General features: G+C 39.5%; 1 long non-coding RNA gene across 1 annotated transcript; it reads right to left on the bottom strand.

Annotated features, from left to right (window-relative positions):
* Window positions 1–12,189: 12,189 nt before the first annotated feature.
* On the bottom strand, window positions 12,190–16,304 carry LOC141107228 (uncharacterized). Its single transcript, XR_012235826.1, has 2 exons — window positions 15,887–16,304; window positions 12,190–12,335 (listed from the first exon to the last, which is right to left on the bottom strand). It is a non-coding gene; the product is annotated as an uncharacterized lncRNA (long non-coding RNA).
* Between the last annotated feature and the right edge of the window lie 86 nt (window positions 16,305–16,390).

Here is a 16,390-nt window from a genome sequence, read left to right as displayed (position 1 = left end):
ATCTATATAATATATATATAGATATATATATAAATCTATATATCTATATAGATCTATAGATATATAGATCTATATATATCTATATAGATAGATAGATATCTAACTATATATAGATCTCTCTCTCTCTCTCTCTCTCTCTCTCTCTCTCTCTCTCTCTCTCTCTCCCTCTCTCTCTTTCTCTCTATAGAGAGATATCTAGATATATATAGATATATAGATCTACAGTATATATCTATAGATATACAGTATATCTATATATATCTATAGATATAGATAGATATATATATATATATATATCTATCTATATCTATAGATAGATAGATATATATATATATATATCTATCTATAGATATAGATAGATAGATATATATATATATATATATATATATATATATATATATATATATATATATATATATATATATATATATGTATATCGATATCTATATATATATATAGATATAGATATATATAGATATATACAGTGCCTTGAAAAAGTATTCATACCCCTTGAAATTTTCCACATTTTGTCATGTTGCAACCAAAAACGTAAATGTATTTTATTGGGATTTTATGTGATAGACCAACACAAAGTGGCACATAATAGTGAAGGTTTTTTTTTACAAATAAATATGTGAAAAGTTTGGCATGCATTTTTATTCAGCCCCCTTTACTCTAATACCCCTAACTAAAACCTAGTGGAACCAATTGCCTTCAGAAGTCACCTAATTAGTGAATAGAGTCCACTTGTAATTTAATCTCAGTATAAATACAGCTTTTCTGTGAAGCCTCCAGAGGTTTGTTAGGTTTGTCAGAGAACCTTAGTGAACAAACAGCATCATGAAGGCCAAGAAACACACCAGACAGGTCAGGGATAAAGTTGTGGAGAAGTTTAAAGCAGGGTTAGGTTATAAAAAAAAATCCCAAGCTTTGAACATCTCACAGAGCACTGTTCAATCCATCATATGAAAATGGAAAGAGTATGGCACAACTGCAAATCTACCAAGACATGGCCATCCACCTAAACTGACAGGCTGGGCAAGGAGAGCATTCATCAGAGAATGGTGGAAGAATCTGTCCACAGGACTATTAGTCATGCACTCCACAAATCTGGCCTTTATGGAAGAGTGGCAAGAAGAAAGCCATTGTTGAAAGAAAGCCATAAGAAGTCCCGTTTGCAGTTTGCAATAAGCCATGTGGGGGACACAGCAAACATGTGGAAGAAGGTGCTCTGGCCAGATGAGACCAAAATTTAACTTTTTGGCCTAAAAGCAAAACACTATGTCTGGTGGAAAACTAAAGCTGGATACACACTATACACACTATACTATACTACCATACTATTCTGTAGATTTTTTCCTTCAGATTTACCAATACCATATAATATTTGGTCAAACCTAAGAGTTTCAATTTGTATGCAATCAGGTAGGCCCTTGCACTACATGGTTTTGGTAAATCTAAAGGAAATCAGACAACAAAAGTTGTATAGTGTGTATGGGGTCTAACACTGCACATCACCCTGAACACACCATCCCCACCATGAAACATGGTGGTGGCAGCATCATGTTGTAGGGATGCTTTTCTACAGCAGGGACAGGGAAGCTGGTCAGAGTTGAGGGGAAAATGGATGGAGCAAAATACAGGGCAATCTTAAAAGAAAACCTGTTAGAGTCCGCAAAAGACTTATGACTGTGGCGGAGGTTCACCTTCTAGCAGAACAACGACCCTAAACATACAGCCATAGCTACAATGGAATGGTTTAGATCAAAACATATTCATGTGTTAGAATGGCCCAGTCACAGTCCAGACCTTAATTCAATTGAGAATATGTGGCAAGACTTGAAAATTGCTGTTCACAGACACTCTCCATCCAATCTGGCAGAGCTTGAACTATTTTGCAAAGAAGAATGGGCAAAAATCTTACTCTCTAGATGTGCAAAGCTGGTAAAGACATCCCCAAAAAGACTTGCTGCTGTAATTTCAGTGAAAGGTGGTTCTACAAAGTATTGACTCAGGGGGGGCTGAATACAAATGCACGCCACGCTTTTCACATATTTAATTGTAAAAAAAAATGAAAACCATTTATCATTCTCCTTCCACTTCACAATTATGGCCATTTTGTGTTTGTCTATCACATAAAATCACAATAACATATAATTACATTTTTGGTTGTAACATGACAAAATGTGAAAAATGTAAAGGGGTATGAATACTTTTTCAAGGCACTGTGTGTGTGTGTGTGTGTATATATATATATATATATATATATATATATATATAAATATATATATATATTTACCATATCTCAAATAAGTGAGTACACCCTCACATTTTTGTAAATATTTTATTATATCTTTTCATGTGACAACACTGAAGAAATTACACTTTGCTACAATGAAAAGTAGTGAGTGTACAGATTGTTTAACAGTGTAAATTTGCTGTCCCCTCAAAATAACTCAACACATAGCCATTATTGTGAAAACTGCTCGCAACAAAAGTGAGTACACCCCTAAGTGAAAATGTCCAAATTGGGCCGAAGTGTCAATATTTTGTGTGGCCACCATTATTTCCCAGCACTGCGTTAAAGTGGATGTAAACCCAATGTCATCCTTTCTAAACTACTGCCATAGGGGTTATCTATAAGGATATACATGCCTCCTGCATGTATCTTTACCTGTCAAATGTCTCCCCTCTGTCTGTTATGAGAGCCGAAAAACTGCAGATTCTGTGGGTGGGTCTGTTGTCTGGAGCTCGGTGGGTGGAGTCGTGATGTCAGTAGATTCCCCGCCCACCTCTACACTCCTCTTGTCAATATGCATTTTCCCCTGTGTATTTCTTACACTGAACTTCTGCTATGATCTGTAACATCAAGTGAGAAACCAGGAAAGTAACCACATGACTTCAGCATGCCCAATCATGCTGAGGTGTGGAACATCCAATCCTGGCAGAGCAGCAGAAAAAAGAAGTGGGAGGGAATTAAAAAATAATGCATGTGTCTTAGGCTAGTGCACAAGATATGTAAATCACCTGTTTGACAAGATTTATCTCACTGAACAATAAAAGAGGATTTCTCAGAGATGGATTAACTCTTTGTGGCAAGACTGGGCTCAAATGATAGGAAATCGTATACTCTATATTATGACATAAAAAAAAAATCTGGTTTACATCTTTACACTTTAACCCTGTTGGGCATGGAGTTCACCAGAGCTTCACAGGTTGCCACTGGAGTCCTCTTCCACTCCTCCATGATGATATCACAGAGCTGGTGGATGTTAGAGATCTTGCGCTCCTCTACCTTCCATTTGAGGATGCTCCACAGATGCTCAATAGGATTTAGGTCTGGAGACATGCTTGGCCAGTCCATCACCTTTACCCTCAGCTTCTTTAGCAAGGCAGTGGTCATCCTGGAGGTGTGTTTGGGGTTGTTATCATGTTGGAATACTTCCCTTTGGCCCAGTCTCTGAAGGGAGGGGATCATGCTCTGGTTCAGTATGTCACAGTACATCTTGGTATTCATGGTTCCCTCAATGAACTGTAGTTCCCCAGTGCAGGCAGCACTCATGCAGCGCCAGACCATGACACTCCCACCACCATGCTTGACTGTAGGCAAGAAAAACTTGTCTTTGTACTCCTCACCTGGTTGCTGTCACAGACACTTGACATCAACTGAACCAAATAAGTTTATCTTGGTCTCATCAGGCCACAGGACACAGTTCCACTAATCCATGTCCTTAATCTGCTTGTCTTCAGCAAACTGTTTGCGGGCTTCTTGCACATCATCTTTAGATGAGGCTTCCTTCTGGGACGACAGCCATGCAGACCAATTCGATGCAGTGGGCGGTGTATGGTCTAAGCACTGACAGGCTGACCCCCCACCCCTTCAACCTGTGCAGCAATGCTGGCAGCTCTCATATGTCTATTTCCCAAAGACAACCTCTGGATATGACGCTGAACATGTGCACTCAACTTCTTTGATCGACCATGGCGAGGCCTGTCCTGAGTGAAACCTGTCCTGTTAAACCGCAGTATGGTCTTGACCACGGTGCTGCAGCTCAGTTTCAGGGTCTTGGCAATCTTCTTATAGCCTAAACCATCTTTATGTAGCACAACAATTCTTTTTTTTCAGATCCTCATAGAGTTCTTTGCCATGAGGTGCCATGCTGAACTTCCAGTGACCAGTATGAGAGAGTGAGAGCGATAACACCAAATTTAACACACCTGCTCCTCATTCCCTGAGACCTTGTAACACTAACGAGTCACATGACACCGGGGAGGGAAAATGGCTAATTGGGACCAATTTGGACATTTTCAATTAGGAGTGTAGTCACTTTTGTTGTCAGCGGTTTCAACAATAATGGCTGTGTGTTGAGTTATTTTGAGGGGACAGCAAATTTACACTGTTATACAAGCTGTACACTCACTACTTTACAATGTAGCAAAGTGTCATTTCTTCAGTGTTGTCACATAAAAAGATATAATAAAATATTTACAAAAAATGTGAGGGGTGTACTCACTTTTGTGAGATACTGTATGTAGGAAAGCCTCTCACCTGCCAGCATGCTACAGAGAAGGACCCTTGCTCTCTGTGTAGAAGCAGTGGTCTCTCTTCAGAGGTCCAACACTCCCCATGCTGGGTCAGAGCTAAAACTCTCCAATCAACAGAAAGCATGAGATTTGGGATCACAGACAACAAATAAAAAATGCTTTGCCTTTACCTTTACTAACTGTGCTACACTGTATGCCATCCATTTCTCCCAACTAATAGCCTAACATAATTTCCTCTATTGTAGAAGCATGTTGCTTTATATGCTGGTGTACAACTGGACCCTACAGTACATACCTTAAGAGCCTGCAGATAAAATGGAGAAGGTGTCTGTATATTTCCTAAGCTATAGTTCCCTGAAGCCACTACAACCTCTGCAGTTTTGCTTGTGGAATTTCCTACTAATTTCCAAAGGGGTACAACATGATGAATATATAATAAAAAGAAAATGTAAATACTATATTTTGATGCTTCCTCTAAGGGCGCTTTCACACTGCTCCTGTCTGTTTTTTCCACAACAAGGGGTGCAGTGTAGTGTACCAGTGGTTTTCATGCAGTTTACCCATGCTTTCTCAAACACAAAGAGACATGAACTGCCCGTGGGACTTTAGATGAGGTGCAACACACTCAATTATAAAATCAATAAGGTAAAGATTTATTGGTAAATACGATTTTCAATAGATCAAAAGTGACATAATGCCATGTAGTCAAGCAGATTAGTCAATGTATACATATTAATTCTTTAGCCAGGTACAGTGTTTCTAAGATCAATCCATAATAGGTGTGAACTTGCATCTGTGTAACCCGACGCGTTCCGTGACATACCATGACTTCCTCAGGGGTTGATGCACACACAATTGTCTATAAAATAGAAATAGTTTAGGAATATATGACACACATAATAACATTGATTATGTTAATGCAAACATTGGGTATAAACCTAAAGGCGACCCATACTTACAAATATGCAAGACATCACATGCTCATGACCTAATGTAATTGTCGCCGGATGAATTGGGTAAATAATGCGCAAACAGAACCGCGGGACGTTTCTCGCCCAAAAGATTGCGCGAGTTTACTGCGATTCATCGGGCAACAATCACAGCAAAATCGCCCCAAAATTTGGGTGCCATTGAAAATGTAATCGGGAACGCAAGCGCGTCCCATGCTTTGCAGTGATTCAGAATCGTGGGAAGAATCGAGGTGATTCTCCCATGATCTGGAATGCCATGGTGTGAACAAAGCCTAAAACACAATTAAACATGGTACAGTTGTTTTGAAAAACATAATCATAACAAGAAGCAAAAAGAAGAGGGACCTTCCCTATGAATATAAAATGAAATAGTTCAACTCAGCATAATTCAGGATCAGTAGGAGCCCTTAGTGTGTCACTTGCCATGTCGTCTGCCACCAGAGGCAGCTTGTCACTTGCCACCTTACCTGCCTTCAGATGCAACTTGTCATGTCACCTTTCACCAGATGCAGCTTGTCACTTGCCACGTTGCCTGCCACCAGATGCAGCTTGTCACTTGAAACGTTGCCTGCGACCAGATGCAGCTTGTCACTTGCCACATCACCTGCCACCAGATGCAGCTTGTCACTTGAAATGTTGCCTGCCACCAGATGCAGCTTGCACCTGCCACCAGATGCAGCTTGTCACTTGTCATGTCACCTGCCTTCAGATGCAGCCTGTCACTTGCCACATAACCTACCACAGATGCAGCTTGTCACTTGCCACGTCACCTGCCACCAGATACAACTTGTCACTTGCCACATCACCTGCCACCAGATGCAGCTTGTTACTTGCCACGTCGCCTGCCACCAGATGCGGATTGTCACTTGCCACGTCGCCTGCCACCTGATGCGGATTGTCACTTGCCACCAGATGCGGATTGTCACCTGCCACAGAATGCAGCTTGTCACGTCACCTGCCTTCAATTACAACTTGTCACTTGCCACGTCACCTGCCACCAGATGCAGTTTGTTACTTGCTACAACGCCTGCCACCAGATGTGGATTGTCACTTGTCATGTCACTTGCCATGTCGCCTGCCACTAGATGCAGATTGTCACTTGCCACGTCGTCTGCCACTAGATGCGGATTGTCACGTGCCACGTCGCCTGCCACCAGATGCGGATTGTCACTATCCTGCCACCAGCTGAAGCTTCCCACTGCTGCCTGCCACAAAAAAATACCAGATGCCGCTTGTCACTTTTTAAATGTAAAGGCAATTTGGCTGCAGGCAACAGTGACAGCAGAAAAAGAGGCTTCTCTCCCCATCTTTTCAGCACATGTACTTTGGCTGGGTCTCAGAGTAAGGGTGGGCAGTAGGAGATGATGTAATCTCTCTGCTGCCTGTGGCTGCACAGTGAGGGCGGAACTGCGGTGATGCAGGGCAGGTGATGAGAGATGATGTAATCTCTCTGCTCTCTCGTCCGCCCACTGGCTCTCTCATGCCACCCGCCCACCGCCGACTCTCTCACCTGCCAGGCTTCCGCACTCGGCCCGGCTGCAGAGAGGACATGGCCCGGTAATGACCGGTGGCCTAGTGGTTGGGGATCCCCGATCTAAGGCAAGGGTCTCCAATGCGACCCTTTGCTTGCCTTTATCCAGCCCTTGAGACACCATTCCATTCACTGACACCAGACATGGGGCAATAGTCCCTTTCCTGACAACAATGATAGGGCAATATTCCTTCCAATTACACCAATGATGGGGCATTTTTCCTCCCCATCTACCAACAACAGAGCATAATTTCTCCAACTGATACCAACAATAGGGCTCTATTCCTCCCACTAAAACCAATGGGAAGGCACTGTTTACTTTCACTGATACCAAGGTGTTTTCTAATCCCATTGGCCATAGTCTGGCCCACCTAAAACCTGAAGGACAAGGTAATTGGCCCTTTTATTTTTTAGAAAGTTTGGAGGCCCCAGATATAAGAAGATGAGAGGAAGATGCAAGAGCTGAAGCGCAATTCCAGCTTTATATTTTATTTTGAAATTCAAAAGCTCCGCTGTAGAAAAAAAAAAAAAACCCTCTCCAGCACTGTTCCCCGCATCTAGTCATCCAGCGCCAGTCCTTTTCTGGGTTGATTGAGCCCTGCACTGACAGTACAATGATGCAGAGAACAGTGCTGATGTCATCACATTAGCAACGCTCTTGCCTTCATTGAAAACCAAACCACACAGTGCCAGAGAAGTAGTAAAGCAAAGGACAATGCGTGTTATGTGATTGGCATAAGAAATAAAAAAAAGTAAATATAAAAAAATACATGTGTGGGAAGGGGAACTCTAAGAGGAGAGCGATAATGTTGTTTGAATTTTTTCATTCAACAACCCTTGTTTCTCTCAAAACAACAAATGCGTTGCGATTTTAAGCTGTACTTCACCCTCCTCAGACACTGTGTGATGTGAGCATGCATGATACTGAAATTATTACATGCTGGTTGGTAGAACTGTTATCTGATGCCTACAGCTTAGTTTACCTGTAGCTTAAAGACTACAGTATGTTTACCTTTTCCAGAAATCAGTCTATACAGTCAAGGGGCTCAGGAAAATATAAGAAAACAGTGCAGCTTTGTAATGTGCTGATTAATGGTATTGTCACAACTGAAGGCCATTTGGGACTCACTGTAAGCTTGTACAAAACACTCCCAGATAACAAGCCCCATGCCCTGCCATGTTGCTAGGACTTGAAATCCATTGGATGCTCACTTCCAGCATTATGAGAGTGAAAGCCAACAACTTTTATGTCCTAGCATCAAGGCAAGACATGAGGCCACTGGACTGCGTAGGTTATTTTCTGGAAGAAGGTGAACTTAGCTGAAAGAGTTAAGATGTCTGCAAGATATTAACCAATTACGTAATTACCAAATTTTTGATCATGTTCCCAGCAGGGCATGGATATGCACACTCATATCTATGGGGTTGATTTACTAAAGGCAATTTGACTGTGCACTTTGCAAAGTGCAGTTGCACTCTACAAGAGCAGTTGCTCCAGAGCTTAGTAAATGAGCAGAAGCTCGCTGACTTCCATCACCCAATCACATGCAAGCAAATATGCTGTTTTTTTATTTTCCTTTGTATGTGATTGGGTGTTCTTTGCAAAGTGAAGCTTTACCTCATTTACTAAGCTCTGGCCCAATTGCACCTGCAGATTTCAACTGCACTTTGCAAAGTGCACAGTCTAGTTGCCTTTAGTAAATCAACCCCTATGTGTACTCAGACACCTCAAGTGCCATCCTTTTCTTTGGAAGAGAAAATGTTAAAATGCACAGAACCCAAAGTTTCCCCCCTCAAGTTTTTTTTACTAAAGGCGTTTGTGAAAGCTTGTGCCACTCCATACACATTCTGATGATCATTTTCAGCAGAAATAGTCAACAAAATTCAATTTCTACAAGTGTTAGGTCTGCCCAACATGGCCTATTATTAGCAGTTGATATGACTGATTATCACTTGCAAAAAATTCCAAGTGGTCAATAATAACCAGTACTTTCATTTTAAGTAAGCGTCCGAACTGCTCTTTACCCATGCAAAACTGTTTTGCAATATCAATGAAAGTATTTCCAGTTGGTGTTAGTAATACCTAGTTAGTCACTAGGTATTAGTAATACCAAATTAGTCACTCACATCTTCAATCTGTCCCTCTCTTCTGGCATCTTCCCAAACTCTCTAAAACATGCAGTAGTCACCCCCATACGTAAAAATTCTTCCTTGGACCCCCCCCAATCTTAACAACCTATGCCCCAACCTCCTTGCTCCCTTTGTTCTCCAAACTCCTTGATGGTCTGGTCTACAACCAACTGACTGACCACCTCATTAAGAAAATCCTTCTTGACCCCTTTGGTCTGGATTTCACCCTCAATGCTCCACAGAAACTGCTCTCCTAAAACTCCCAAATATTTACTAACAGCTAAAACCAATGCTCACTGTTCTGTACTCCTACGCCTGGACCTTTCGGCTGCCTTTGATATGGTTGACCACCCCCTCCTCCTCCAAACATATTACTTCTTTGGTCTCCATGACTGTGCTCTTCATTGGTTCTAATCCTACCTATCCCACGTGCAGTGTCACTTACAATTCTACTTCCCTTTCTCCTTTTCCTATCTCCGTCTGGGTCCCACAAGGTTCTGTTCTTAGACCTCTCCTATTCTCAATCTACATCTCCTCCCTGGGTCAGCTGATAGCCTCCCATGGCTTTCAATATAATTTCTATGCTGACAACACCCACATCTATCTCTCTACCACTCAGCTCACAACTTCAGTCTCCTCACGAATCACTATGTTACTGACCGACATATTAGTCTGGAAGTCACACCATTTCCTCAAACTCAACCTGTTCAAAACCAAGCTCATAATATCTCCTCCCACACATGCCCCCTCCCCTGACTTCTCTGTCAGGATCAATGGCACAACTATCAACCCATCCCCGCATGCCAGGGTGCTAGGTGTAATCCTGGACTCTGAACTTTCCCTTTGGCCCCACATCCAATCACTTTTGAAAGCTTGCCACTTCAACCTTCACAACATATCCAAAATACACCCCTTCCTAACCAATGACACCACAAAGCTCCTAATCCACTCCCGCCTTGACTACTGCAACTTCCTCCTCATTGGCTTTCCTCTGCATAGGCTATTCCCCCTTCAGTCTATTATGAATGCTGCTGCCAGATTAATCCATCTTACCAACCATTCAGTGTCTGCCACCCCTAACTGCCAATCCCTCCATTGGCTTCCATTCTCCCAATGAATGCAATTCAAAATTCTAACAACAACTTACAAAGCCATCCATCGGCCCCCAGCTACATCACCAAGACCTCCTGCTCTCTAGTTCCATTATCGCCTCCTCTATTGCTCCCTTCTAGGACTTCTCCCGAGCCTTTCCCATCCTATGAAATTCCATATCCCAATCTGTTCGACTATCTCCTACTGTCCACTTGTAGGCAATCCCTGAAAACTTTTCCCTTCAGAAAAGCCTATATTGCCTCCACTGTACTTTTATTTTCTCCATCAGCTCATCCCCCACAGTTATTACCTTTTCTACACGTGACCCTCTCTTTTAGATTGTACGCTCTAACGAGTAGGACCCTCTGATTTCTTCTGTATTGAATTGTATTGTAACTGTACTGTCTGCCCTCACGTTGTAAAAGCGCTGCGCAAACTGTTGGCACTATATAAATCTGGTATAATAATAATAGTCAATAATAACTTCGAGCTGGTCATTAATAACTAGTGGTAACTAGCTAACTAACTACTATACTAATAAATGTCAGAAACTACGCAAACATTTTGTCATTGAAAACTGAAAATTTTAATTCCTCTGAAACTTTCTTTTTTTTTTAATAGGAAGGGAAATTTTATCTTGCTGCACACAAGCCTTCTACATACATCAGTTGATTTTGAAAAATAAAACCCTCATCACTCAATATTCTTGGTTGGAGATCTGTCAGCCATTCAAAGTCTTTCAAACTTTCAAGGGTTTTCTATTTGCCTTAAATTACCATATGAGTGACTAAGGAAGTCATTCATGTGGATTGTGAGCTTTGTTTTGGGGTAATGCTCTAGGACAGTAGACATGGCTATAAATAGGTTTACCCAGATAGAAGCCTTCTGTCTGTACATGACCTCCAATCTTTTTTAAAGATTCCCATACATAGACTTTGTTGGATGATATCTTTTCTTGAACATTAGTAAGGAAATACTGTAAAAGAGTTCCTAGACTATGTAGTATTGTGAGAGGAAAATGTGGACAGCATTGGCCTGCAACTCCCATGAGAAGGTCCCAAAAAGCATGAGCTGAGAGTACATGGAAGGTTATGAATTTGGTCCTTCATGCAACAACCGCCATGCACAATTGCAATAAAAGTTTGGTTAGGCTAAAACAGTCATTCTCTACCAGGGTTCCATGGAAGGATTTTTTTAAGGGTTTCTTTGGGGTAAAAAAGTTGAAAAAGGCTGGTCTAAAAAAATTGCCCCTCTGAATAAATTAAACTTTTTTGGGGAGTCTATCAAACAGATTTGACCTTGGCTACCTTTTCTTCTCGAAAAAAAAGAAAGAAAAAAAAAGAGCAACAGATGAGAGAGAAGCCAGGGAACTGATGGTTAAATTAAAATTCAATAAACCTTTGATTTATATTGAACCTCCCTTTGATACATGCAGAGCAAACACTCTTTAAATGTTTATTTGGATACATAAGCTTACCTACATAGCATACACTACCATTAAGGGGATGATTTATCAAAATTTGTAGGGTAAACCCGTATTTGTATTAAACAACCAGTCAGTCTAAGAAAAATACAGTTATACTAATGCCTTCTTTTTTTTTAAGGAAATATGGGCCATTCACTTAGCAAAGTGTATTTTACTTTGCAAAATGAATATTAGTAAATAAAGTGAATTTGTGAAACAGCTATGGGAGCTATTTTGCCTGCTCAATGATTTTTTATTTCTGTCCATCCAGCCCTGAGATTTTCACAGCCCCGTCACACAGCATAACTCTGTGGGGTAGGAGACCTGATTTTTCTCTTCCATTAAAATAGGACTGCTTTACAGACCCCCCCCTCCCCCCAAGAACATTTTGCCTCGAGAATGCTGCCAAAAATAAAGCTTTTAAGAAAAAAAGGAATACTTACCTTGACTCTGGCTTTTAGTGCTTCCAGGAGGAGAAGGTGATGTCACAATGCCTCTCTGCTCCCTCACAGAAAAGCTGAGCACTTGAAATCTCGTGATAACATGCACCGGCACTTCGTACATTTTCATTTTTTTCTTTACTCAAGTTATACTTTCATGCCTGTAGAAGCATTAGAATTATCCTCTGTGCTTAATAGAGACAACATTAAAATTTTGCTGATGAGTGGGTTGTCTGTGTTGTCTTTCTGCAAGTACAGATGACTTAGCATTTCATTTTTCTACAGTTCTAGCACAGCGATAAGCAAAAATTGAGCAATGGCAACAAGTAATAATTAGAGAGTCTGTGCAGGTATAAAGGACTAGACATATCATGAACATTCACAAAATGCATTAGTTTCATGTCCTGCTTAAAGCTGAATTCCAAGCTTGAGAAAAGGTAACCCTTATAAAGGGGTCCCCTCTGCACTGCATGTGTTAAATGCTTTTTTTTGTCTAGGGGATGACAAATTACAGGAACTACTTTATTCCTCATTCCCCTGGAAGCTGGCACTCTCCTCCATTCTCCAACAGTCTCAGGGTGTGGGACCTTGGTGTCCTCACCTACAATGCAGATTCACTGGTCCTGCATTGTATGTGATAATGTCAGAGAGGTATGACTGGTTAGACAGTAAAGGGAAGTGGCTTCCAGTCAATGTTCCTAAAAGGTAAAGAAGCCTGAGGAAGCAAGGAATAAGGTAAGTATTTCACCTTAGTGCTCTCTTCTAGACAAAATCAACATTAAACACTTACAGGGTTATTTTTTTTCTCCAGCCTGGAATTGAGCCTTAAACATGTCAAATCTTTTAAGAAGGATAGGGAAAGGTTGCGGTACAAACCCACCAGGCTGTTTGATGCAAAGCTGGAACAGAAGTTGATATGCCATGTTTGTTTTGACAAATGAAGGCCAGCAGAGAAAGATGGGTAGATTTGCCAAATATGTAGGGAATTTTCACATAGCAACATAAAGCTGCAAATATCCAAACATGCATAAGTGAATGAAAAAGTAAAGGATTTTGCTTGTACATGTATTATTGCATGATTGAACACAACTGCACTTTGCTGAATGAACATTAGCTTCTCTGTTAGTAAATCAAACCTACTGAGAGGGCTACCTGAAAGTTAGGCAATATGGCAGTGAAGAGTTCTGAAGTGCCTACAACATATTGTTTTTTTATTGATTTGCCGGCCCCACATAAACAACTATTTTAGTATGCCACGCAATGGATTTTAAGAAAGAGAAACAGTTGTGAATATTCCTACAAAAGGATAAAGCCACCACACCATCACAGCATTCCTCTCAAAAGGTTACTAGGACTGTCACTACTCCACTCCATTAAAGTGTATGTAAAGTCAAAACTTTTTATTTCTGTTTTGGATAGAGTAGAAAAAGGTTAAGAGGTTTATGTAGAAGATTTTCCTTCACTTTCTGTCCAGAGACACAGCAGGAAGTTAGAGGGTACCTCTTGAAAGTGCTGAATATGCCCTCTTAGACAACTGTCACCAAAACAGGTTTAACCAATGCAATATTTTCCCTTACCGTCTGTGATATCTTAAAGTTTTAGATTTCCCATCAATATGTCCACCAGGACACAGCAATAAAAACCTGATAGAAGTTCTAAACCTTCACTACTTTATCCAAAACTAAAAAAAAAAGGCTTGGCTTTACTTACATTTTATCATGTAATAAAATTACATAGTTATTAATATGAAAATAAATGCATACAATATATTACACCCTTATTAATCGCTGACAATTTAACTATTTCACTGTACCTGAATCTTAGCTCAGAGATTCACTAACAATTTACAAAAGTGAGTCCCAAAACAGCTTAATTCCAGAATGGGCTTCAATTGCTTTTAGAAGTATCACTGAAATCTGAATGATTTTGGTTGATCTAAAAATTTGACTAAGAAGCTGGTTCTGCACATTTTTTATATACGATTTTTATGGTCAACATACAAAGATTAGTGTGGATGAAGGCAAAGGAAATATTTTAATTATCACAGAAGCATAAATAAAGGTAAAACCTATCTTGTACTAAGTTCGAAGATCGGAAGTGTCTTAAAGCCAAGTTAACTGTCAGCAAATTTATGTGGAATCCAAAGAAAGGTGTTTTAACAAGTTCAGTTGTATTTATTTGTTTGGATAAAGAGGTGATCCATTAGAGGTAATGTATACCATTCAGTATTCACTAAAACATTGTTTTAAAAGTTCAACGATTAGTCGCACTCGCCCCTATAGAAAATTCATCAAATCTAGCTCTCCGACTGTGTTGAAACTAAAATCCCAACGTACTGGGCCTTGCAGTTCCCAAACAACTGAAGATACAAAGTTACCTTTTATAATACTACAAAATATTTGGATTAATCAAAAATATGATTTCTCTTTAAGTATATGCATATATGACAAAAAAGGAAGCCAGTATACTTGGAATCACAGTATAATTAAATAATAATGATACCAGAAATACTTTTACCAACCAGTGTTTACTATCTCATCAATTAAATTATCCTGCAATTTTATGTGTGTGCCACACACTTCTTTTAATATTCTCATGTGGTCAAGATGTTTTTTTTTTTTCTCCTCAAAAGAAACAGGTGAGGCTAGAAAATTACACTTTTCAGTACACTTGCGCAGTATATACTAAAAAAATGAATTAAAAGTTTTCATATCTGAGTATCTTGCATGGGGAAAAATGTAAAATACATTCACGTATAAGGTCTGATTTACTAAAGGAGAAGGGAAGGTTCACTAAGCTTAGTGAATAAGGTAAAGTTGTTTTCACTATGAATACCCAATGATATGCAGGGGAAGAAAAACAAAAAAGAACAGGTTTTTGACTTGCATATAACTGGATAATTGAGGTAAAAATGATTTTATCCACTAAGCTAAATGAACATTTTCTTCCACTTTAGTAAATAAACACAAATAAATCCTAGAATAGTAATGTATTGTTCAACATAAAGTAGAATACCTACATTTTCTCTGTCTGTCTATCCATAATTTTTAAATAATTTGACATTAGCATTTTTAAATACTATTTTTTTTTTCTGCTAACCTTTTTTGTTCAATAATTTACACAAACCTATATTAGTAATAAATCATAACAGTAAGAAGTTTAGTGATTCAAACATTTTAATGGCACTCTAAGGTTACATTATTATTATTTTTTTTTTTTGCCAAATTGATATTGCCTTTGTAGAATGACATATGTCAAGCTTTTGGCAAGTAAGGAAGGTTATTACTTTTAAGCATTAAAGAAAGTCCTTTTCAGGAGTCTTCATCGAGGGATCTCATGTGAATCATTCTATAGTAGAACATACTCTGTGCTATCTAGGCAAGGACTTTTGTTCCACAGGGCTTATTTGTCTAAGACTTGAAGAGGATCAAAGATTGATGAGTAATCATGCTAATGACAATCTACAGGCAATTGCAAGATTTCCTAAGTTAGTTTTACTAAGTATGTCTCTATTCCTGTGTCTCTAGTGTTTTCATTTTTATAATCATGTAGTTATTTTTCAATTAAAGATTTATTATCCATGTATACTTGGCAACAGTTTAAATTTGCTCATGTATTATTTTAATTACATTAAAAAATAGTGCTGGTTAAAATAGTACAAGTTGCCATACAACCTCTGATAGGCAGTAAGAGTTTATATAAATGGGCTTACCTGGATCTTTCCATCAGATCAGTTCTTAAAAAGTAGCATAAACAAAATGAATAATTGGTAAAAAGAATTCATTAAAAAAAATCTTCATAAAAGAATTCAAAAGGACTCTTCATCTTAGCATTTGGTCAAGCTGTTGAATTTGTGAGGAGGAAATACTGACTCGCCTTTTTATTATCTCAGGTGATAAATATTGCATTGCCTGCATTTAAAACTTTTAATACTAGGGGTGTGAGTTGTGGCACCTGTTTTTTTAATGTTCAGGTCAGTCTACTCTCTTATTTTTCCCAATTCTACTGAGCAAAAATGAAATGAGATGTTACCCCTGTTTGCCCCATTCTTTTTGGGGATCAGTTCTCTTGGAAATAAGGGGGCTGGTAACGCTTGATTGTCTGGCGTGTCTGCAAAGTAAGAGAGAGAGAGAAAGAGAGAGAAGAAGGGCCCTGCTAATGTTGCACTGAAATGATTCTCAAAGGCCCCCCAGGCTGCACTCAGCATCCAGACTTC

This window comes from Aquarana catesbeiana, linkage group LG09 (assembly GCF_042186555.1).
Source record: "Aquarana catesbeiana isolate 2022-GZ linkage group LG09, ASM4218655v1, whole genome shotgun sequence".
NCBI classification, from domain to species: Eukaryota; Metazoa; Chordata; class Amphibia; order Anura; family Ranidae; genus Aquarana; species Aquarana catesbeiana.
Note: the sequence above shows the minus strand (reverse complement) of the source record. Positions and strands in the feature narration are given on the sequence as shown.